Source organism: Camelus bactrianus, chromosome 6, assembly GCF_048773025.1.
Source record: "Camelus bactrianus isolate YW-2024 breed Bactrian camel chromosome 6, ASM4877302v1, whole genome shotgun sequence".
Lineage (NCBI taxonomy): Eukaryota > Metazoa > Chordata > Mammalia > Artiodactyla > Camelidae > Camelus > Camelus bactrianus.
Window position 1 is genome coordinate 39,371,011 of NC_133544.1, and position 25,284 is coordinate 39,396,294.

Here is a 25,284-nt window from a genome sequence, read left to right on the forward strand (position 1 = left end):
TACTTCAAGTAATGCAAGGATTTACTATTTGGAGATAAAGTCCCGAGTACAGTGCCAGGCACTTAGTAAGCTCTCAATTTACGCCATTTTTACTATTATCACAACAAAAAATTGAGACGTTTCACAGATGATGGCTTCTGTAAGGTAAGGCAATCTCAAATATGTTAGCTGGACTCAATTCAGCTACTTTTAGTGAAGAGACCCTGAGATCATAGCAAAGCACAGCAAGGACCACAATCCTCATGACTAATCGCCAGGTAAAGCCCAGTGCCTACTGCTCTCCTTTCTGGAGCGCATGTCCATCAGAGGTGGAAGAGTGGAAATGGCCTGTCAGTGCTGATTTTGTGTACTTCTGTGAGAGAATGCCCCAGAATGTGATAACTAAATGACTCTTGGTTGGGATTTCTGAGCTTTCTGCCTCTCTGGAAATCAGCTGGCTTCTGCTTGCTCCATTTACTGTGTACCAGCCAATACAAAATGAAATGCTCATGTCGTAATTTTAAAATTAAGTATATCCCGGAGGATTCCCATGCAGGGCATACATCAGTGTTTACCGAGCAATCTGCAAGTCCAATCGCAGGAACCGTTCAGAATAATCTATTCCTCACCGCCCAAAGGCTTCAAACTTTCTGGAACTTCCGAGCTTGTCAAATGAGGGAATGAAAGAGCCACGGCAGCAGCAGCAGCAGAGGACATGCTGTTAGCTGTTTCATTCGTATTGTGGGGCAGGAGTATATTCTCTCCTTACACCCTTATGTTGTTAACCTGGCTCTCACATTAGTGTGTTGCAGGATTAGAGAGACAGTGTGCTACATGGAGGAAGGGGAGAGTCTCTCTGGGGGCCTGAGTTTGCTCAGGCTTCACCACTTACTAGCTGAGTGACCCTTTGCAAGTTGTTTGACCTTTCTCTGCTTCTATTTCCTTAGTTGTAAATTGGAGATGATCGTGGAAACTATCTCATTATTGGCTGCTGGCACAATTAAATGAATTCAGATAAAGTACTTAGAAAAATGCCTGAGAATCAGTAAGCATAAGTGTTTACTACTATTGTTAGTTCTTTCTCAATTATATTTTTAATATGGAAATAATCAGATCCAGTTATATGTAATATTTCGAGTTGGGTACCAGTAAGGGTCCTCCTGCCCGGTGTTGTTCCAGCCGATAGAACGTGACCAAGTTCCTTGGTTCAGAAGCAAAGGAAAAGCTTCGTTCTTTGATCAAAGAATGGAGAGGTGCGAGCCTGGGCTCCAGAACACCTGCTCTCCCCGACAGGCCAGGGCGGGGCTGCTTTACAGGGACTGCGGCAGCAGAGAGGGGGCGGGGTTCTCGCGGGGCTGACGCAGCTGCGCAGATTAGGCTCCAGGCCACAGCGCGGGGCGCTGTGCACACAGCCCGCCTCCGCCATCTTAGATTGAGTGTCGTGAGCCCCGGTTCTGCATGCGGTCCACCCAGCTGAGGTGTCGCCGCAGCCGTTTCAATGCACTAGGAACTCTGGTCTGAAGGGCTGGTGCAAAGCCTCTCTCTGCTCACAGCACCCAGAAGCAAGTGAAACTAGACCGAAGCACAAAAGGTTAGACTTTCTCACCTAGATTCTGTCTTACTTTCCCCCGTGGACCTGAGTGGGCTTTGCCGGTGGCAAAGTGATTTGGGGGGGTCTTTTTGTGTGGTGAACTATACGTAACAAAATTGCCCATCAACCATTTTTCAGTGTACAGCTCAGTGGCACTAAGTGCATTCACACTGTTGTGCAGCCATCACCACTATCCATCTCCAGAACTTTATTATTATCCCAAACTAAAACTGTACTCATTAAGCAATAATTCCCTATTCTTCCCTTCCCCAAGCCCCTGGTAACCACAGTTCTACTTCCTGTCTCTAGGAATTTAACTACGCTAGGTACCTCCTATAAGTAGAATCATATAGTATTTGTCCTTTTGTGACTCGTTTACTTCACTGAGCATGTCATCCACTGTAACGTGTCAGAATTTCATTCCTTCTTAAGGCCGTGTAATATTGGGTTTTTTGTTTGATTGTTTTAATTGAAGTACAGTCAGTTACAATGTGTCAATTTCTGGTGTACAACACAATGTCCCAGTCATGCATATACATACACATATTCTTTATCATATTTTTCTGACTAAATTAACCTTTAAGGAACCCTAAAGTGCACTTTGATTGGTGACCATTTTATGATCATTGTTATAGAACTTCTCAGAACTTAAAGGTTCTTACAAGTCAACAATCATCTCAATAAAACTTTTACTTCCTTGTTACATAAAACCATGCTTAACACAAAATATATATGATCCTATTTTTGTTTAAAAATGTATTTAAATATATGTGTGTATATGAGTATATTGTGTAGGCCATACAGAGAAGTCTTGCAAGATATGTGTTCTAAACTTGGCCTTCAAATTCTTTGATACTTCTTCCACTGAATGGTGGGTTGCATGTCCTCTTCCCCTTGAATCTGGGCAAGCCTGTGGCTGTTTTGATCAATAGAGTACAGCAGAAGTGACACTATGTGAATTCTAAAGTTAATTCAGAAAATGTCAAGGAGCTTCTGCCTGGTTCTCTTGCAATGCTCACTCTCCAGAAGTTTCCTCTGGATAATTCTTCTCAGAACCCAGCTGCCATGCTGTGAGAAGCCCAAACCACACAAGGAGCCCAAATTTAGATGCTCCCCAGTCCAGTCAAGAACCCCAGCCAAGTCCAGCCTTTGTGTCATCCCAGCACAACCAGCAGACCTGTGAGTGAAGAAGCCACCAGATGATTCCAGTCAAAGCTTATGAGTCAGCAGCAGTTCTCTTCCTAGGTGAGGCCCCGACATCATGGAGCAGAGACAACTCACTCTGTGGTCCTCTGTCTGAATTCTTGACACATAGACTACGTGCATCATAAAAAGCTTAATGCCACGAAGTTTGAGGTGGTATGTTCTGCAGCAATGGATAATTATAGTCAAAATAAATAACTAAACAAAAGATAACTAAATGCCAAAGTAGTAATAATGAGATTTAGAATTTTTTTAATGTATATTTCCAATTTCTCTGTAATGAATATATATTATACACAGGCCAAACAATATTTTGCAAAGAATCTCAAGAATAACTACAAAAATCCAAAGATCCTTAGGTCTACTCTGTCCGAGATTCATTTCCTGCTTATCCAAGTTCTCTAACCATGTTCTGAAACCCCAAACTGAAACTGAAACTCTAAACTAAGAATGGAAAAGAGCTAAGATCAATCTGTGGATTCCATAAATGATCACGAAATTATTATTTTCTCCCACATTACATTTTTTTTCTTTGAAGAACCCAAAATGATAAAAGGCATTTCTTCACAAATTTTGAAAAATACCTAAGAGCTGTTAAGACAGGTGACTCCTACGACTTACACAGCAAGAAGAAAATAACAAAAGTACATTTGGCATAGTAAATGCCACCAGTTAATTATACAAACAAAATGGAACAAGCTCACATTATGTGAAGAATGTGTACAAGCTCATAAACTGACTTTAATTACTATCCAAACTATCCGAAGGGAGGAATTAGTGTGTCGGTTTTGGAGCAAGAGCTTGGTAGATTTTTATATATATATATATTTAAAAATAACTTACGTTTGTTAACTCCTTAACAATTTAAAGATCACTTTTGCATATGCTATCACATTTAAGCCTCACACAAACCCCAGATGCATAAACAGACATTTTAGAGACTCAGAAACTGTGAGTTTCCTGTGTGGCCCAAGGTCAAATAGCGAGTAAATGACAGAAGACATCAAACGAGTAATCTGACTCTAAGGAGGAAAATGCTTTTCATCAGATTATCATGTAAGCACATTCTTCTTTCCACAGCATTTCCAGTTGTAAGAAGGTGCCCAAAGTGGAAAGGAACATTTCCTGCTCCCCAGTTGAGTGGGCTGAAATTAAAAACCCAGATATAGTATATCAATCAGGGTCTCAGTCACAAGCAGGAGAAAACTACTCTGGCTAATTTAAGCAGGAAAGGAAATCTATTGAAAAGATACTGGCAGGGGGAATGTATAGCTCAAGCGGTAGTGCATGCTTAGTATGCACGAGGTTCTAGGTTTGATACCCAGTACCCCCTCCAGAAATAAATAAACAAATAAACCTAATTACCTTCCCCTTCTGCCAAAAAAAATTTTTTTAAAGGCAGTGATTCTCTAAGTGCAATCTGTGAAAATACAGCCTCAGAACCAATTGATGAGTTTATTTAAAAAAAGAAAAAAGAAAAGAAAAGTAAAGATATTGGGCATCTCACAGAATTTTGGGGAGGCTATGAAGCAGGCCAGGATCCATACTCAGACTGATATGCGATCTTTACTCACTGTTACTGCCCCTGGGTGCAGCGACTGCAACTAACACTTCCACCCCACTGACACTGGACACCGGACCCTGGGCACTGTTGCCAGAGACACTGCACCTGTGTCTCATAATAGCTACTAGACAGAATTCTGCTGGGCTCCTTCCTCACACTGTAATTTCGGTTCAAAGTCTAGGTCATGTGCTCTGATTGATTGGCACTGTGCCTCTGCCTTGGCTGCAGGAGAGGCTCAGGAAGTACATTTCTGGTATTTTCAGCTTCTAGAGTGAAAGCCTGATTGTCTCACAAGGCTGCAGATTCCCCTGTCAGAGGTTCATGGGACTGAAAGACAAAAAGAATGAGTGATCTCTGCGTATGATGAGGCCTTCCCACTCCCCTCAGGAGGAAATTGAAGTTGGTATGGATTTTGCACCTAAGTGAACCTGCTGACACCTTGTTTGTGCAAATCCTGACTACCAGTAAGTTAGTGGCTATTTGACTTTATTTTCACTGGACAAGGAATAACATACACTTTATAACATCTACCATCTGGCAGGCATCATCAGGAGCAGGTTTACTATAAAGCTAATGAAGGAAAATCTTCAGGGCTCTCACTTACAAGGGTCCCTTCCAAGGTCTTGAATTCAGTTTTGTTCCTGTAATTTTGTATTATTTTTCTTTAGAAAGAGACCTGCAATTTATATAAGCTTCTGGGCCCTACAAAACCTGGATCTACCTCTGAGCACTCTACTAGGTACTTTATGTATATTAGTTCTAATTTTCACAACTACATACAATCATGTAAGGTAGGTAATAAAGGGTAAACATTAAATTCCAAGCATTTGTGATCACCTGCACGCATGCCTACATTCACGTTCTCTTTTTTAATAAGGGTGGTACCTTTGTTTGCTGAGGTTGCCCAGCTCAATTATATTTCCCAGCCTCCCTTGCAGTTATGCAAATCAGTTAGCATTTGCTGCATAACAAATTACCCTAAAAACTTGGTGATTTAAAACAATGTGGTATATATGGAGATGCATCTTTCAGATTCCTTTTTGAGTATGGACTCACCAGCTGACAGAGGTGGAATCAGCTAACAACTTTCACACAGAGACCATTCTCTTCTCAGCGTAGCACACAGCCCATGACTGAGCAAGGCAGTGATACAAAGGTCTAGCCATTTCTGTCCAGTGCAGGATTCCTCTAATGGGCAGTCTTTGTTCTGGAGCTCCTTGTTGGCCTGATGGAAGCTTGTCAGGAATATCATGCTCTGATGGCCCCCCCGCCAAACCCTGCTTCCTTTCCTTTTCCTTTCACAGGTATTTTGGGGTTTTTAATTTATTTTATTATTTTTTAGAGGAGGTGCTGGGGAGGTACAGGACCTCATGCATGCTAAGCATGCACACTACCATTTGAGCTCTACTCTCCCCCATCCTTTCACAGGTATTTTGTATTCCTGACTCCATCTCAGCATCTGCTTCCTAGAGAACCCAACTTGCAACAAATAACCATTTATTTAGTTAATAATTCTGTAGATCATTAATTTCAGTTGGGCTCAGCTGGGGCAGCTCCTCTCTGTTCCATGGTCTCTCATCCTCCAGGAGGCTGGATGGACTTGTTCACATGAACTTGTTCACTTTTTTACATGGCAGATGGAAAGGACTCCAAGAGAGAAAGTAGAAGGCCCTTAAAACCTAGGCTCTGAATGGCCCAACATCACTTCTGCCATAATCTACTAGGAAAAATAAATCACAAGTCCAGGCCAGATTCAAGAGGAAGAGAAACAAACTCTACCTCTTGATCAGTGGGGCTGCAAGGTCACAATGAAAAGGGTTGGGTACAGGGCAGGGTGAAGAATTATGGCCATTTGCAAACTGTGATAGTAGGTGTGGTCAAGTGGTTAAGTTGTTAACAACTTAATGATAAAATGTTAGCAGACATGAAATACGCATATATGAGCCTGAGTCTTCAGACACAGAGATGTGCCTCCTCCACACCCTCTTTTCTATCCCCTCCATCTGAAATCTATCCAGTTTTATGTAGATGATATCAATGCAGGGCTTTGGAAAGAACCTGTGTTCTCAAATAACAGGGAAACAGAGTTGCCCTGCTGACCAGGATCATTTACATCCTAGCTGTCACAAGAGAGGGAAGAAAAAAAAAAAAAAACACCTCTTTTCTTTAGACCACTGCATTTTGGAACTCTTTGTTATAATAACTCTTTGTTATCCTAACTAATGCATATGAAAATTGATGTAGGTACTGAAATCTTGGGAAAAGTAAAAGTTTAAAGAGGAGCTTTAAAGAGCATTGTTGGGTGTTATGCAATGTAATCCCCTTTTCCCCTGAGTAATCTCATTGATCTTCGTCACTTTTCGATGTGGATTTTGGTTTATGTTTTCCCATAAATGTTAATATACTGAATTGGATCTTAAGAAAGCATGGGGCAATCAACAAGGACTACTTGTGTGTGGGCTGCAGTATCATTACCCCATTTTTAGATGGGGACACTGAAGTTACATAGCAAATAACAGTGAAAACAGTATTCCAATCCTGACTTACCAGACTCCAAACCCATTTCCCACTAATCAGTTATTAGGTTTATCTTCCCCTTGTGAGTATCATTGAGGTTTTATTCTCTGTGTTGTCATCTTTAGAGTGGGCGGAGAAACTGCCTGATCTATCCAATGGCAGGTGGTGTTCCATAGGGATACACTGCAGAAACGCAGCCAGGACTCCAAGACTAACACTCTATTTGGATAAAGAGAGGCAAGAGAGTTCAGCCAAGTCATCCTCTTGCCAAAATTACTCCTTAGAAGAAATTACGACTCATTTGGAATCTTTATTAATCAATTTGATGAGGGAACAGCTGGGCTGGTGCCATCTACGCAGAATGATGAAGGTGGCCCATGTTTCAGCCAGAAATCAGACGAGGAATAGAAGCAGGTTTAAAATTGGCAAAATGCTGCAGCACTCTCTCAGTCTCTTGCCAGAGGCTTTGTTTCTGGCCAAACTTGTAATATATTTAAAGGCATTTGCATATCTCTTCAAGCAATATTTGTGTATATGTGTGCACACACACAAAGGATTATATGGAAAATACAACATTTTATAACTGTACTATGAGGCCAAGATTTAGTATCTTGTAATTTTCTGCAACTGAGCAGGAGGGGGAAAATGTCTAATGCCTGGCATTAACTTTTGCTTTCCAGTTCCAAACAACTGTTTTAAATCTCAGGGCTTAAAGAGCAACAGATTCAGAAAGAAATTTATATACATAATTAACTACGTAACTGATTACACTTGCCTGAATGTACACTTGATCAGTTTAGTGTTTCTCGAGTACAAGTTTCCAAGCAATAGTGTATTTGGTGAATTGAAACAGAAATAAATAATTTATTTACCATGAGAAATTTACTGACAGCTAAATTAAAATAAGATTTTGAAAACATCTTCATATAATTCAAAACTATATTCACAGAAGTAATTCTTCTGTATATTTCATGCAAAACATTCCAAGTAATAATGCTGCCAGAATTATTTCTCTTAGGCAGATGCTTTCAGTAGAGTGGCTCTTAACCCAAACTAGAGGCTGAGAGAAGCTTTATACAATACCTAGTTCTGCTCATCATATTAAAGATGAAGCAATTGAAACCCAGAAAGGATTATTGATGAGTTCACAAACATTATTTTAATTTCATTATTATTAATAATATATTATTATTTTATTATTATTATAATCCACCCCTCTATCCTTAGTGTTTTTATTTAAGTATTTTCTTAATCAATTACTGAAATAAAGAAAAGGAGAAATGAACCCTAGAGGCAAAACTGATCTAAGGATTACAAATGAAACTATTTCTCTTTACCACCAAGGAGAATTTAATACGACATTTTTTCCACATGAAAGTTTTTATCTTTGCCTGCCACATAGTAGATTCTCAGTATTATTTGAGTGAGTGAACTCTTCCAGGATAAAGAAAAAAGCAGAGAATCAGATTCGCCCAATATACAAGTTCACTGTAGCAAGGTCTTTCGTTCCACCTCACCTGATCAGCTTCTCTTATCCCTCAAGTCTCAGTCCAAATATCACTTCGCTAAGAAAAGCCTCCAGTCTGCGATCACAAAACTAGGATAATTGCAGTTGTACTTATTCTGCACAGCTTTGATCAGAATTTCATCTGTATGTATGTATGTATGTATGTATTTAACTTGTCTCTTTCCACTAAATCGAAAGTTTCTTTTCAAGAGCTTTGTCTGTCTTCATCATTGTATCTCTAGTACCTCACACTAGCATTGCCTCATAACAAGATCTCTATAAACATTTGCTGACTACATAGATAAAGGAATGAGCCAATGAACAAATGAACAAACGACCTTGTGGCAAAATCACATTTGGCTAGACAGACCTACAGGAAAATATATAATTTGTCTTTCCTTGAGTTGTTTAAAATGAAATAAGAAAGGAAATAAACCAATCATAACAGACGTCTGAAAGTCAGGGTTCTAGATCAGAAGCGAATAGAGACAAAATTATAGCAAGAAAATTAAATAGTTCTAAAGAAATATATTCAGGGGAAAAAGATATCTCTGGCAGAGCATTTGAAAATATGGTCACGTTTCCCACAATAAACGGGAGCAGTCTACCTTCCAAGCAAGCCTTGTGATGCTGGGTCAGCAGTAGTATCATATATATATGATCATCACTGAATGAATGAAAAGATAGTCTTAGTGTATGCCTTTCTTCATCCTTCTGTGTTGGCAACTGTTATGTAAAGATCAAGAAGGGGGCAAGGATAGTCTTACCACAATTTTAAAAATGAGTCTAAAGCCTTAAGGCAAACTGTTCTTGAAAAAACTCCATTGTGGGAGCCCATGATTTGGTTAACAAATTGTAACAATCCCAGCCACTTATCTCCTTAAAGAAGAGGTGATTAGTAACTGCCTTGAGGTTTTATCTATGACCCAGGCCCCCCGGCTATAAACGCTGGGCATGCCTGCTGTTGGTCTTCTATCCCCAAAACAGCCTTGGGCTGGAATGGTAAAAAGCTGCAGACTCAGAGGTGAGAAGGCTGGTTAGCCAATGACTGGTAAGGTCCCCTGAGAGGGCAACCTAAGACAGGCACAGTCGCCTGAGTCCAGGAATATCTTGTCAAGCAGCTGATTCTCATATGTTCTGCCCTGATAGGCTCAACATGATTATGATTCACCAAAAAGGGTCTTCTAACCTTGAGCCAAACACCAACAATAAACAAAGCCTTTGTACTCATTGTGATCTCACCCTGTCCTTCCCTAAATTCCTGCTTCGACTGTACTCAATAAATATGAGAGATTTGAGAGGCTCGTGGAGTTGGTTCCCAACTCCCTCTCGCTCTCTTGACTTTTCCCCAGAGTCTTTAGTAATTCATTCCGTCTTGGTGGGACTTCTTCTGGCCAGAACCCACAACTGGTGACAAACCCACACTCCATGGCTACTCAATTGACTTATTGGAAGAACAAACAAAAAAAAATGAACTCAAGCTCACAGCTGTGTCTGTCATTATAAGTGAGGCAAGAAATAAAAACTGGCTTTTCGAAATGAAGTCAAAATCTTCAGAAGCAAACAGGAGATCTAAACCCCAAATTAAAGGCTGTTACATTAAACACAGGGGGAAAAGACTGGCTATACTTTCATGAATTACAAAAATAAATAAAAGGAAGTGGCATACAGTGGCTTATATACACTGTTTAACACATATCTTACAACTGGAGAAATCAAGTTCCAGAGAGGAAACACATACTAAGTGAGGTTTTTATCATCAAAGCCCAAAGCAGGCTCATTATAGCAAAGTTTCTAGACACAAGGATCAAAGAAAGAATCCCCAAAGGAGCAAGGTTTAGGGGCCTCATCTTATAGCTTCAACATGAGTCTATCAGAGGAGACATGAAAAAAAGAGGAAGATGACAGTGATAACCTACTGAGGAATATGACATAGTGGAGAAAATTTGGCTCCCAGTGCTCAAGGTACTTGCTGTAGTGAAATTAAGAGAGAAGAGAAAGAAAAACAAAAACAAAACAGGCAGAACAAGGCAGAATGTAGACGAATTGTCACTATGACTGTATTCTGGTTTGTATGATACCTGTAGGGCTTCTGACTTAAATTGTATGAAGCCCCTTGAATAAAGATCGTGATTCAGAAACACTACATTTTCTTCATAGTTGAGAGTTCGTGTGTTCTTTCAAATGCTTTGTAAGCCGTCAAGTATTTGCTGACACACTATAGGTAGTCCAAAAGATAATCTTTTAAAAAGGTGATTTACCTTTTCTTAAGATTCAAACTGAGAAGCCCCACTCCTAATACTTTGATTCAGAAAACAGAATGGTGTCCCAAGGCAAACCACTAGTTTCATCAGGAGAAACTGAGAATTTTAATGAAAAGGCTAGAACAGTAGTGCTTTAGACCAGTGCTGCTCAAACTACCTGTGATGAAGAACCAGGGTTTTTTTGTTTTTTTTTTTTTTCTAATCTGTCGCAGATGAATATTTTTGTAAAACACAATAAAAATGAATTACGGTTCTAGAAAAATGAAATTAAAAAACAAAGACATACTAATCATGAGAGAAACATCGGACAAATCTCAATTAAAGGACATTCTACAACACATCTGACTAGTTCTCAAAGCTGTCAAGGCCATCAAAAGACAGCAAAGTCTAAAAAACTGTCACAGCCAAGAGGAGCCTAAGGCATCGCTTCAACTAAATGTAACATAGTGTCCTGGATGGGATTCTGCAATAGAAAAAGACATTAGGTGAAAACTAAGACAGTCTGAATAAAGTACAGACTATTCATAATAATGTGTCAATATTGGTTCATTAATTTGTAGCATAAAATTACTATCAAATCTGTAAATGCTATAAAAGAATTTTAACTTCCTACTGTCAGTTTCAGTACTTGTCTCTTGGTAGGCTGGTAGCAAACAGCTCATGGACTCGTGCTAGCCCAGGAACCACACTTTGAATAGCACTGGTCTAGGCCAGTGCTTCCCAAATACCATGGTGAAAATTCCACTAGATATACAGCCAATAAGAAAAACAGGGATAATGAATTAAGTTTTCCATAAAAACTAATTTAATTTGATATAAAGGATCATCCTATATTCTGAGATTATCCCCTTTCCACATTTTTAGGGGTACGTGTGTTTGTGTTTGTGTGTGAAACAATGAAGAGAGTAGGTGGCAGTTGTCTTTGTTTGGATGTCTTTGCCTACAAATTACTGAAAAGTTGCCTCAGCAATAAAGATATTTATTATTTTTCATGCAAGAAGCCTGCACTTAAAGGAGTTTCCAGGAAAGTCAGGTGCTGTGATTCCAACAAGTTTCCTCTCATCTTCGCACACTGCCATCTGCCCTTCAGCTGACTTTCCTCATGGTCCCAAGATGGCTGCCACAGTTCCAGTTGTCCCATGAAGATTACAATGTTCAAAAAAGAAAGACTGCCAGTGGTGATTTACCATGAAACCAAAGAGGCTTAAACTTTAGAACGCTTCTCTTTCACAGGCTTTTTCCAAGGCCCTGGAGAGGACCCTATAAATGCACTCATATATTTTTGGAAACTGTGAAAAAAAACTAGACAATTGTATACCCTTTTCCTTAAAAAAGGGTCCCCAAATTGTATAAGCTTCAAGGCCCACAACCCGGATCCTACCCTGAAGAGCACTTTTTCTTCATGTATTATATCTCATTGGCTAAAACTAAATCAAGGCTCACTCCTAACCAAATCATTGGCAGGGGAGTTGGGATTACATAACTGGCTTACTCTAATCAAGATTCACTCCTTGCTGCAGAAGAGAAGCCCAGTTAACATGAATGCCCTGGCTACCAGATACCTGAACAAAACTGGGATTCTGAAAACAAGGAAGAAGATAATGAGATTTTAATATGCTGCCAGTGGTGTCTATCATAGACAGGCTTTTTTTCCTTAATTTTTATTTGCAAAACAAAATATTGGTAACTCCATGTTGGTCCTCCAATTTAAAAAAAATTTTACTGGACCATGAAATTTAAAAATCTGGGAACTTTTAGGCAAGTCAGTGAAAAGAATGAACATAATTAATAACTTATAATGGCTTAGGTCTGGTTACCTAGAAGTATAGCCTGAGCTGGGACTGGTGAGTCATTTACTGGGTAGTGCTCTCTGGAGAAACCTGCAAGGGAGAGGGTAACAGAGTGGGACAAGAGTAAAAGCTGAGCAAAGCCACAGGTTCATCTGGAGTCTGGCTTCACACTGATCCCATGGGGAGCTTTGAAATGTGTGTTGCATCACAGAGTTCATCCCTTCTTGAGGCAAGAAGCTTTGTTCCCCACATCAGTCAGTAACTGGCTAGGTGAGGCGAAGTAGCTAACCTCCCAGACGTCTCTAGATGAGCTAGTTCTCTCCGGACTAGAGCAATTCTCTGGCGAAAGGTGCAGCATGTGTGGTTTGTCACCAACATGCACAGCAACTGAGGGATGGGTTGGACAGCTCAGTAAAAGGGAGGGTGGGACTCCAGCAATGTAAAATATACACCCTTCCATCGAGTGGTTTTCTGGTGATCTATTTCAGAGGAAAAAGTGATGGAACAGTTTTGTTCACATAAATATCTATACACTGAAAAAGCTGGACTCATGAGCTGTAATCATAATGCAACTTAATTTTGTCTTTCACTGTCCCTTCAAATTTATTAGATGGAGCTGGTTCTTCCTTTGCCTCTGAATGAACTCAAACAGTGTCATGACTTTTCTAATCACCTTTAGGAAATCCTTACTATGACTTGACATAAACAAAAGCCTTTAGTGAAGTAGAATGTCTGGGCTCCTACACTCCCTCCTTGTCCTGCTTGCCAACCTTGGTCCCTGACCCCTTAGGCAGGGTAGGGAGGAAGAGGTAAGGAAGGCAGAAACCTTCTCTTTGAATGATCTAACATACCCTTGAAGACTGGTCCTGGCAGATGTTTAAAGCTGACTCTTTTGTAGGTAACTTTCATGGTTTCTTCAGACTTCCCAGTCAGAGATCTTTCATTTGTACCTTCCTTGATCTGAGCAATCATATCTTGGCGGGGGGGGGGGGGATTAAAATTGTTTATTTATTTATTTTTAATGAAGGTACTGGGGATTGAACCCAGGACCTTGTGCGTGTAATCTGCCACTGAGCTATACCTTCCCCCCTGAACAATCATATCTTAAATCTATCTGGTCTGTCCGTCTTACTCCTTCAAGGGCACCTGGTGATTTTTTTTCAGCCTCTGCTAGGCCCTCATCACCCCTTCAGGACACTCTTAGCAGGCAGTATGTGTGAGTAGATACCCACACTTTTCTCTCTCACATCTTGGAACACATTCAGGAAGAGTTGACTCTACTAAACTTTTATTTGCATGTCAGCAGCTAGCCAGCCAACTTTAGATTTCTGGAACAGAGCTTGTTTCATTAGGCTTAAGTGAGGGGCATCCACTCACCATCTCTACTCTTAGGTAGTGGTTGGGGAATTCACATCATAGCTTTCTCCAATCCTTTCTTTCTGAACCCATCTATGCTCTCAGTGTGAGTGAAGGGTTTAAGAGCCATTTAACTCTTTGCAGTCCTCCACTACTTAAATTTAATCAAAATTACATAAAATTAGAAATTCAGTCACAGTAGATGTATGTCAAGTGTTTAATAGCTACATGTGTCTAGTGGCTACCATATTGGAAAGCACAGATATAGAACATTTCCATCATTGTAGAAGGTTCCATTGATTCTTGAACATCTACTTTAAAGTTTCTGCATGGTGGTCTGTCTTAGAACTTTTGCTGTCTGAAACCTATCACACTTTAAAGCCTCAAGCAAAACCTAATAAACTTACACATGCAGTTAAAAATATGAGCAATATTAATGTAACTAAATAGGATTTTCCCATGAATATCATTTCATATATAGTAATCATTACATGCTTAAAGTTGTAAAAATGTTACAAAGACTACTTCTATCAGTTTGCTTCAGCTTACATTCAATTAATGTGGTATAATTTATCTCAGAGAATATCTTTCATATCATTTAATAGTGCTTGTATTTGTTGAGTTTGCACTTTTGAAATTACTCTTTGTTATATTTTATGTCCAATGCAACAATACCTTTAACATGGTTCTTTGAAGTGTAAATATAGTAATGAAAGTGACCAAGAATCTAGAACAGATACAGAATATGAATCTAGTCATGCTGGGACAAGTGAATCTGTGAGTGTACTGATTTCCCACAAGTAACCAAAGATGAACAGTGTAGACAGAACATATAATGAATCTTTGAAATTGAATGATATTCATTCATCAGTTTGTTCTTCTCTAGGTCTCAACATGTTGCCTGCTTTCAAATGTCAAACAATAGCATGAATCCTTATTGTAATATTCAAACAAAATATCGTGACCACTCAGGTGAACCAATGATCTGTTCTGTTCCAAAACAAGTAGAAAAGAGTGTTCTCCAATACGAAAGTGATGAAATTTGCTGCTAGATCAAACAATGCTAATATCATTCATTCTTATGAGTCTCATTAAAGGAGTTGCATATCACGGCATTGCTGAACAGTAATTGCATAGCAGATGACAAGAATCATATTCAGAGGAACAGAGAAAAAGCTTTCGGCAAAATCCTGTAATGAATGTAGAAGCTAACAACAAAGGCACGCGTGGTGCAAGAGCAGTTACCATCAGTTGTGCACACAGTACTTCTCAGTGGGAGGAAATCACTAATGAGAATCAGGGTGTAAATCAGCCCTCGGCAAATTGTGGTATATAATATGTAAGTGAGAAGTTCTGGATGACTTTTTGGTCTCCTTCTCCCTGAAAACCCATGCTAATTACTTGCTTGATTACAAAAATTCTGCAAGTCATAATCTTACCAGGAAAAGGTGTGCTAAGATCAGCAGTGACAGAGCACCAGGCAGGTACGTAACAAGAATGATATTCAAATAAAAGAGCTGCAGCTGAGTGCTGATCTGCACTGTGCTTTATTCAGAGAGAATAGTAGGCAGTTTTACACAACACACACACAAATACAGTTGGTTCTGTTTCTGTGGAGAACCTTGATTAATTCAAGCCCCTTTGGTAACCTCTGAGAAGGTAGACCCTGTACCTGGTGGTATGGGACTTGTCCAAGTCCAGAAGTAACAGGAGGAGCCAGAACTCCCTGGCACATGGGTGGTTGGCCTGGATGCAGGAGCACAGTAAGGGGAATGACCCAGCACTCCCAGTGAGAGGCTGGTCAGACCCAGGGAGCAGAACCACGTGGCCACAGTGGAGTTGGGTGGCTTTGATTGTGGGTAAGGTAGAGTAAGTGGCTAAGGGATCAGGATGTGGCATCCAAGGAGATCTCAGGGGGAGCATAAAGGGTGTCTGAAACTGACCTGAAGCTAACTTTGGGCACCAATTACCCAGATTTTTAATGTTTAATACATAATTTAAAGGTAAAATAATCAGGACTTCTTCAAAAGGCTGAATTGTGTACAATTGGCTCAATCACTAAAGACCTTAAATTTTCACAAACTCCTGAGGATTCTTCAGACATCTGACAGATAAATCAATGATGTGTTATTCAGCCTATTTTAAATCACATTCAAAAGCTGCAACAGTGAATCAGTCACTTTCAGAGTCTACTGTGGCCAAAGAATGAATTAAGAATCCATTTACCCTGCCTCTCCTAACCCAACACACTCAAAGTTCAGTGTTTGAGTATGATATGCTACAGTCCTGGCATCTGATGGAGCCCTAAAATTGTTCTCTATTTCTGCATAACAGATTACTCCCAAACTTAGTAGCTTAAAACAACAACAATCATGTATTTGTTTACAATTCTGCAATTTGGAGAGGGTTGGGCAGGGACAGCTTGTCTCTGAGTCATTGGTGTTGGCTGGGTTAGCCTGACCAGGGGCTGGGCTACAGGTTTCCCTGCCATCAGAAAGCAAAGCCTTCCTATGAAACCTTTCATAAGCCAAAATGGCATAAAGCAAAGAAGTAATTATCTTAGGACATATCTTGCTAAGGAATGTACAAAATAAATCAAGAGAAAGCAGAGATGCTCTCAGATATGGTTCAAAGGTATGATGGCCTGTGGCTGAGAGGCTGAGTGTAGTTCTCGGGAGGGATCTCAGTGGTGCCTTGCTTGCTACTTTGGCGTGTGCTGCCTCTATAATGGCTGCTGCAAAATAAAGGCTGAACACTAGTTTCACTTTTCACTTTTTCCCTAAAGGTGAAATCCCCGTTGGATTTTTGATTTAGCAAAAACAACTAAGGACTAATGTAGGTCTTTCATAAAAGTTAAGTGGCATAAAATGAACTTTCGAAAGTCGAGGGACACCTCTATCTGAGAATGGCCTTATTCATACAGCAGGCAGTCAGTCTAGCTGTTGGCTGGGAGCACGGCTGGGGCTGTCCCTAGGAAACTGTGGTCCTCCTCCATGTGTGGGCTTGAACAGTCTCAGTGCATGATGGCTGGGTTCCAAAAAGGAGCATTTCTAAGGGGAACGCTACAGAGAGGATGGAAGAGATTTCACCTCCTGATGAGATGAGTAGCGGAGGATTACTGCAAATGGCTGTGGGATGGGGGATGCTGCTGTTTAAAAATAGGGGGTCCATATCCATGCAAATAGTAGTGAGAATGATCTGAAAGAAAAAACAACACCTGCTGCTATTCTCAGCCACCTGTGGTTGTGAGAAAAGAAACCAATGTGACCTACAGTTCAAGTTATCCATCATCATGCTGACTTGACAAAAATTGCTTACATCATCCCTCTTAAAAATCTGAAATGATCATCATAAATTTTGAATATTACTTTTTACTAGTGGGTGATCTTTTAAGATTTTCACCTAAAATTTTTAGTTCACAAGTGTGCCAAACACTGATAAGGGGTCCAGTGAGGCCTAAACTGTGAGAAAAACTGCCTTGTGCACATCTGTGAAATAATTACAGAGAAGATGGTCTCATCTGGCCTTCTAAGTTATAAGATTTAAATATCAACTGACTGTTGGGAGTCCTGAAAGCAAGAGACATTGCCGTACTAATGGCTAAACTATTTCCCAAGGACTTGGTACAGGTTCCCAGGGAGGCTATAAGCACGTTAAAGGCAATTAGAGATACAAACCATCACCATTATGTTCCCAGTTTATGCTCCCAGAAACCTCACAGGGTATTTAAATATCAAAATTTTAAATTGTGCCCTTCCCGCAAATGAATAAGGTCAATAGATAATCAATAGAGATTAGAACAAAAAATTCAAAGATCTATTTATCCCCACAATACACAGAAAATTGGCTTTGGGAATGGAGATTATGATAATAATGATGACCAGCATGCACTGAGTGTTTACTGAGTTCAAGTGTTAAGCTAAGCACTTAATTTCATTCTCACCTTTTTACTATCTTAGTCTGCGCTGCTTTAACAGAAATACCCTAGAATGGGTAGGTTATAAACAACAGAAGTTTAGTTCTCACAGTTCTGGAGCCTGGAAGTCTGAGACAAGGGCACCGGCATGGTCGAGTTCTGCTGAAAGCCCTCTGTCTGGAGGCAGCCTTCTAGTTGCACCTTTAAATGGCAAATGAGAAGCAAGCTCTTGGTAGAAACACTAAACCACTCAGGAGGGCTCCATCCTCGTGACCTCATCTAATCCTAAATACCTCCCAATATCATCACACTGGGGATAGAGGTAGAGGGTAGGTTTCAACATATGAATATTAGGGGGACACAAACATTCAGTCCATAACAACTACCCTGCAAGACAGGAATCATTGTACTCAGTTAACAGACAAGAAACCCAAGCAGGAAAAAAAAGTCAAATAAATTGTCCGGCTACTTGATAGTTTTATAGTTCGATATTGAGTGTGTCTAACTCCAAAGCCGTAACTTCAGCAGAAAACCACAGGGAAGATTCTGTGGGCTGCTGGAAATGAAGAGCCTCCAGAAGAAGTTGGGAGTGATGCCTCCACTAGAAGTAAAAGATACACTCAGAGAATGGAGGAAATCTGCACTTGTGATTCATGAACATCTAGGGCAGAGATCATTTACTTGATCACAAAAGGGAAATACAGCCCCTGGGATCTCAGCAAGAGCATCAGAGGACACAGCCAGGATAAATGAGAGGATTTTTCAGGCATCATAAACTAATGGGCGGATTTTCACAAAGTCCAGACGGTGGCAACATGCAGAACAGGAATAGAAAAGGGCTGAATTTACATTTTATGTTGATAAAATATATTGCTGTTAAACTCAGTGGTCAAGATTGAGTTCCAGGTTCCAGATTCTTCTTGGAATGCAGGGAGGAGGGATTACATCAACTCAGTCATATTATATAAGATTATTTAAATGAAAAACGTGGAGCAAATTTGAACTGATATGGGTATGTAAGAAGTCCTCCCATCTGTGATTCCTAGGGAAGAGTTTGTGGACTTTGCTGACTCCAAAGTCTCTACTTACAGATACTGCAACACCATGCTCTCACAGTCTGCTGGAAAGTTCACACACCCACGGGAGATGATTGCTTCTATTAACATAGATGAAGAGAGGACTTAAAACAGGATTCCACTGGACTTTAATTACCTGAGGTAAGTTCAGTTATGTAAACTGAGTCAGACAGAGCTTACAATAAACTCAATAATGACTTTGAACTGCGTAAATATTTAACAGAAAAGTTTACAAAATGCTTTCCTGATTTTTGTTAATAGTTACTACAATCTTCTGAAATTAATACTTTAATAAATCCCATTGGATGAATAAATGTTCTTGTTCATTCAGTTCTCTAGAAGACTTTGCATTGAATGTTTGTTAGAACTTGTCCTAAGAATTATCTGGAGCAGCTGTTTTCTTTATGAGAATCCCATTTGAAATGACCAATTCCACGCGTTTAAAGGAATACGCAGGATTGAGTTTGGTTTTTCTTAGTTAATTTTGGTAAATTACTTTTTTTCTAGTTCACTTATTATTTACTTTAAAATTTTTTGTCACGAGTTTTTCTCTTAATTTCCTTCTAATCTCTGCTGCTCCTTATGTTATGTTCCAGTTACTCCCAGTATAGCACTTTTGTACCTTTTCTCTTTTTCTTAACTAATCTTCCAGAGGTATGTTAATTTTATTAGTCATTTCAAAGAACCAATTTTTTTTTATTCTTTTTTACCTTTGTTTTCTGTTTCATTAATTTCTGCTTTATTATTTTCATACTTCTATTCTCTTGTTACTTTAAAGACTTTTAAATTAGCTGCTTAGCTCATTAATTCTTGGTCTTTTGGCTTTTCTAAATTATCTATTTAAGATTATAAGTTTCCCTCTATACATTGCTGTCACTGTCTCCAAATTTTTTATATGTAGCATTTGTTTTTATTTTTCAGTTCTACGTATTTTAAATTTTCATTATGATTTCTTCTTTTGCCTGTGAATAATTTAGCAGTTTATTTGAAAACTTGCTAGCATATAAGATTTTCACGTCATCTTTTTACAAACTGATTTGATTTTTAACTGCATTGTGGTTAGAAATTGTGGTTCCAGTTCTTCAAAATGTATTAACATTTAAATTGTGGACTATTAAATAGTCAAGTTTCATAAGGTTCTGTATAGCATGAAAAGAAAGTGTGTTCTCCAGTTGGTTTATGGAGTTGTACCTATGTCCATTAGATCGAACTTGTTAATTGTCTTATTCAAAAATTTGTCTTTACTGATATTTTCATCGACTTGATCTATTCATTACTGGGTGAGTGAGCTAAAATCTTTCATTATGACGGGAGATTTATGTATTTCTTTTTATAGTTCTATCAATTTTTGATTTATATATTTTGAAGCTATATTATTAATTCAAATTTAGAATTGTTATAAACATTCTTCTGGTTAATTTGTATGTGATATGTTATATATACATAATTACAGGCACACACACACACGTGCTTGTGGTAACCATCTTTCAAGGTCGCCCCTATGATCCCTACCTTCTGGCATTCACACCCTGGTGCAGTCCCCTCCCACACTAGGCCAGAGTCTGTGTGAGCAGTAGAATTCAGCAGAAGTGATGGTACTGATGCAGGAAAATGGATGTGGGGCGTGAGGAGGGCCGTGTCCCAGGTCTCGGTTGAGCCCCTGGGACATGCCCTGCGAAGTGTGGGTCCTTGGCTTCACATAGGAAAGAATTCAAGTGTGAGCCACAGTTAAGTAAAGGTAGATTTATTTAGAGAGATACATACTGCATGGAGTGTAAGGCAAGAGAAAGGCAAGGAAAGAGGTGTAGGATATGAGTGCTCAGGTTAAAGTAAAAGTAGATGCACACTCCATAGACAGAGTGCAAACCGTCTCCAAAGAAGAGGGCGCGAAAAAGGCCACTAGGCGTGGTGTTGCTCGTTTTTATGGGCTCAGTAGCTTCACATGCCTATAAGTGGGACCATTCCAACTACCCCGGGGAAGGGGCTGGGATTCCCAGGGATTGGGCCACCACCCATTCTTTGGCCTTTTGCAGTTAGCCTTGTGACTGGCATGGCGCTTGCAGGCATGTTATTTATCACACTGTTACCATGAGCATATAATGAAGCTCAAGGTCTACTAGAAGTCAGACCTGCCACCAACTTAATCCTCAAGGCCAACTGCGAGTTGAATCTTCCACCATTTTGGTGAATCTTCCATTTTGGTGTTAAATTGCTGTCATTCCTTGAGTGGCTGTGCCCTGCCCTCTTCCATCCTATCTCTAATTATTACAATTACATTGTAAAAGAATATGATTTCTATTTTGGCTGCTCTTTTGTGCTCCCTCTCTCTCCCTGTCTCTCTCTGACTCTCATCACATTCTCTTGGTGGGGAACAAGTTGCCATGTGTTAGCAGCCCTACAGAGAGGCCCATGTCGGGGGAACTAAAGCTTCTGGTCAACTGTCAGCAAAGAACTGAGACTGCCCGACAGTGAGCCTGGGAAGGGATTCTCCAGCCCCTGAGATGACTGCAACCTCATGAGAGACCCTGATCTAGAACCACCTAGATAAACCCCTCCTTGATTCCTAATCCCATCTTCAATGAAACAGGGAAATACTACCATTCCAAACAACAGCCATGAAGAATGCTTGCCAAACACTTTCAAATTTGAACAGAAATGATGAAAAGCACTGAGAGCCTTGGACATAAGGTGGGGTGTATGTATTTCTGAGAATAGGTGACAGTTTCAAAGAGTCTTTGATTAAAACACTAAGACCAAGGGGCATGGGAGAAGCAGTAGTTGCCCCTAGTGAGACTCCAATTCTGTAATGTCATGTGGCAGGGGAGGGAAGAAAGACCATGATAGCAGTAAGTTGTTGTGTCTATAACCTGGTCTAGTAGCTGAGAGAGAGAAAGGGAGTTTAAGGGATTTTCCAGAGGTGGTTTAAGGGGGGTTTTGCTGTATACCGCACTAACCTCCTGAATGCCAAATATGAAGAGTATATGAACCCTTAGGAAAGAGGAAGCAGTGGTTATAGGAAGCTGAAGACTTTCCAACTTTTCTTGGCCTCCTCCCCCTACAAATCTCCCCTGCTGTTATCAGATATAAACCATCCAGGCTGTATGCATATAGGCTGGAAGAAGAAAGAAAAGAGTAAAGAAATGTAATCAGACTACAGATAAAGAACACAAAAGAGGAATTACCCAAGGAAACAGAGGAAGGGTTCGAAAAACCTTAGGGATGAAAGGCAAGCCGGCAGAGCTCAGGAAGAAATGGTGGAATAGAAATAGAAAAGCATTGTCAAAAAACACTACATGATAAATAAATGTGGAAAAACACAATCAAAAACAAGAACAAAGGACATAAATGACAGGTTTTTTAAAGCCCCAGAAAGATGCAAAAGGGCAATGATATAAAAAATAGTAGAGAGGATAACATAGAAGTCAAAGGAGATCTAGCAGACACAGTTGATATTCTCAAAGAATAGAAACAAATTTTAAAATTTTTCCCAAAAATGATAGAAAAAAATTATTCCAAAATAAAGATTTGAATCTTCAGGACAGAAAGCCATAACATGACCAGGAAAAACTAAGGTAGAATTCCCCGAATCAAGGTATATTCTAATGAAGGGAAAAGGACCAATCCAGACAGAGAACAGCAAAAATTACATACAAAGCAAATAAGAAAAAGTTACACACAAGAGAGAAAAATCTAGTGGCCCTACTTCTCCACAAAAATCATCTGTTCCAGAAGACAGTAGAATAATGTCTGGAGAGGTCTATAGGAAAGTGAGACCTAAGAATTTTTATTTAAAAAAAATTATATTCAGCAAATTTGCTCTTCATAAATGAAAGCAAAATACAGAGACTTTTCCAGCATGAGAGGACTCAAGCGAAACAGCAACTTTGAGCTCTTCTTGAAAAAGCAGACAAAACAAAACTCTGATGATAGAATGCAGTCATCCAAGGGCAGGCAGAATCAAAACAAAAGATTTAGAAAAGAAGGGGCCCTGGTAAAATGGCTCGTGGTGAGTATAGACTATGATGACAGACTACCCGGGCTTGAGTCACATCTCTGTGTGACCTGTGTCGACTGAAATAAATGCACAGCCTAGAAGTTGAGTTATGTTTTATTTGACGGGAGGGCTCAAGCTGGGATGACAGCCTCTCAGATGGCTCTGAGGAACTGCTCCGAAGAGGTAGGGGAGGAGCTAGGATATATAGCTTTACAACAAAGACCAGGAGTTGGAACAATAAAAGATTACTTGTTATCTAAAGAAAACCAGGCACCTCAAGTTAAAGAATTTAGTGCTTTTCTATGTATGGGAAGAAGCAAACATTTGGGCTCATTGAATTCATTCCTTTGACAGGCATCTAGCTATCTAGGGCCAGTATCTTGCCTTTTATTATTCTGAGTCTGTGCAGAGTGCACCATTGTGAATGGCTGCAGAGGCTGAGCTGCAGGCTTGTCTTCATTGTTGAGGGGGTTGGGGGGGTTGGGGGGTGGCAGCGGCTGATGACTTGATGGCTTTAGCATTCTTTGTTTACTGACATGGTTTACAGTATTTTTCATTCACATCTGGGACAGATCATTTAAGCTCTCTGTACCTAAGTATTTTCATTGTAAAATGAAGATGACAGTTGAATTGAAGTCTTAAAATTTCTAAGACTCCATTTGGCTCATGTCTGAAATGCACTTAGAGCAATGCCTGGTAAAGAAAAGGCTATGAGCTCTATCTGTGAAGCTAGTATTTCATTTTAGAAAAACAGGCTAAACAACTGTGAGAGCCGTTGTTACAAATCAGAATATTGGGGACCTCACAGGATTGTTAAGAAGGCTACCTAGCAAACTTAAAAAGACTTCATGGCCAACAACATCTGAAACAATGCTTCAAGACCAGGTAGTGAAGACAGGCCTATTGCACTGCCAAGCACCAGAAGCTGCAGCTTCTGACCCCAACACAACACACACCCCACCCCACCCCCCACCCCCCGGCAAGAGACTCCGCTAACAGTGCTGCCCCTGGTGCTCCTGAAACTTGCTCTTGCTGTAGTGGCCACCAGAGAGAGTGTACCTGGTGGGTGAGCCTTGGTCACACGTCCACACCCAAGGTGCAAGGGAAACTGGGATGTGAGTATTGGCACCTCAGCTTTGTAGTGGCAGGTGGGCTGTCTCCCACCCAGATTCATGTGGAGAATTTCCCAAGCACAATAAGGGATTCAGATGCTGGGCAACCTGAAGGAATGACGTATCTCCTTTACAATAAAATGAGTCAATACCGGGCACAAGCCCTATACACAGAATGCTTAGGGCCAAATGTACCGCAACTATGGCCAAGTTAATTAAGCTGTAAGAGCCTCCTCATCTTTAAATAGAGATAATAATAGTACCATTCTCATAGTGCTGTCCTGAGGATGAAATGACTTACCCCATCAAGTAAGTTAATTCTAGTGCTCAGTGTTAGATATGTTAAAATAATTCTTCTCCTTCTCCTCCTTCTCCCTTCCCCCTTCTCTTTTTTTCTTCTCTTCCTCCCCTCCCTTCTTCCTCCCTACTCCTTCATAGCCCAATATCAACAATACCTTTCTTCACATATATATAATCCCCAAAATGCTCTCCCCTAATAAAACTAAATTATCCTTATGCAAGTAAAACTATACTCATCCCTTTTTAAAATCTCAAAGTCTAAACAGTTACCACATCCAGCTTATTAAGTCCGGGATATCTGGGAGATATCCATTGTCTTTTGTTCTCTCGCAGTCTTTACTGACAGTCCGTAATGTGTAGGATAAAATTTAAAGTTAACTACCACCAGTATGTTCTCTATACATAGCTGTGGGGGGAAAGGAGGAAGAGGGGAAACTAAACACATAAGTATGTACATGACACAGTAAAGGGAAAACACGAGTTGCTGAAATTGTTTTCACTTCTGCAATGTTGTATAAATACCATAGTATTTATGACTTATTTTTCCACCACCTATTCCATGTTCCCTCGGTTTTCCACCAGCATCTCTGCTGGTTGAGAATTTTTACTTGATGAAATAAACTAAGCCTTAATTTCTGTAGGATCTAAGCCTTTTGTGGTCTACTTGCAATCAGGTTACTGCAGTTTTCCACTTACTTCTGCCATCGGCAGTGGAGGAGGCGGTCCAGTGGTTCCCTTGAGTCCCATCCATATTCGTTCTTTCCCTCACTCTGTGCCATGTCGCCAGTTGAGTTCTGTGAAAGCAGACACAGAAGTGAAGGCTGGGGTGCCAGTTGTTTGTTAGGGATCGACACCTGTGACTTTAAGGGAGCAGAAGCAGAATTGAGCAGAATAACTGAACTGTAGTGCAAGTCGGCAAAGCCTCAGCCAGCCTGGTGGGAGTTCTGGAGGAAGCACTGCCAGTCACCACTGTGTCCCGAATCAATGGTTATCCCAGGAAGGGTGTGGCCCGGGCAAGGCATCTCTTGTCAGCTAAGGACTTGATATCTGGAAGCTGGCTGCTGATCACATTGCCCGTAGCTGGGCAGCAGTCCTTCCTTTAAAGGTATCTAGCT

General features: G+C 40.2%; 1 protein-coding gene across 1 annotated transcript in view; it reads left to right on the top strand.

Annotated features, from left to right (window-relative positions):
- The window catches only part of TBPL2 (TATA-box binding protein like 2), a 95,966-nt gene that overhangs the window by 31,232 nt on the left and 39,450 nt on the right, over positions 1-25,284 (top strand). Inside the window, exon 4 of the mRNA XM_074365490.1 lies at positions 18,779-18,904. The gene's annotated coding sequence lies outside the window, so the exon portion shown is untranslated. The remainder of the gene's footprint in view (positions 1-18,778; positions 18,905-25,284) is intronic.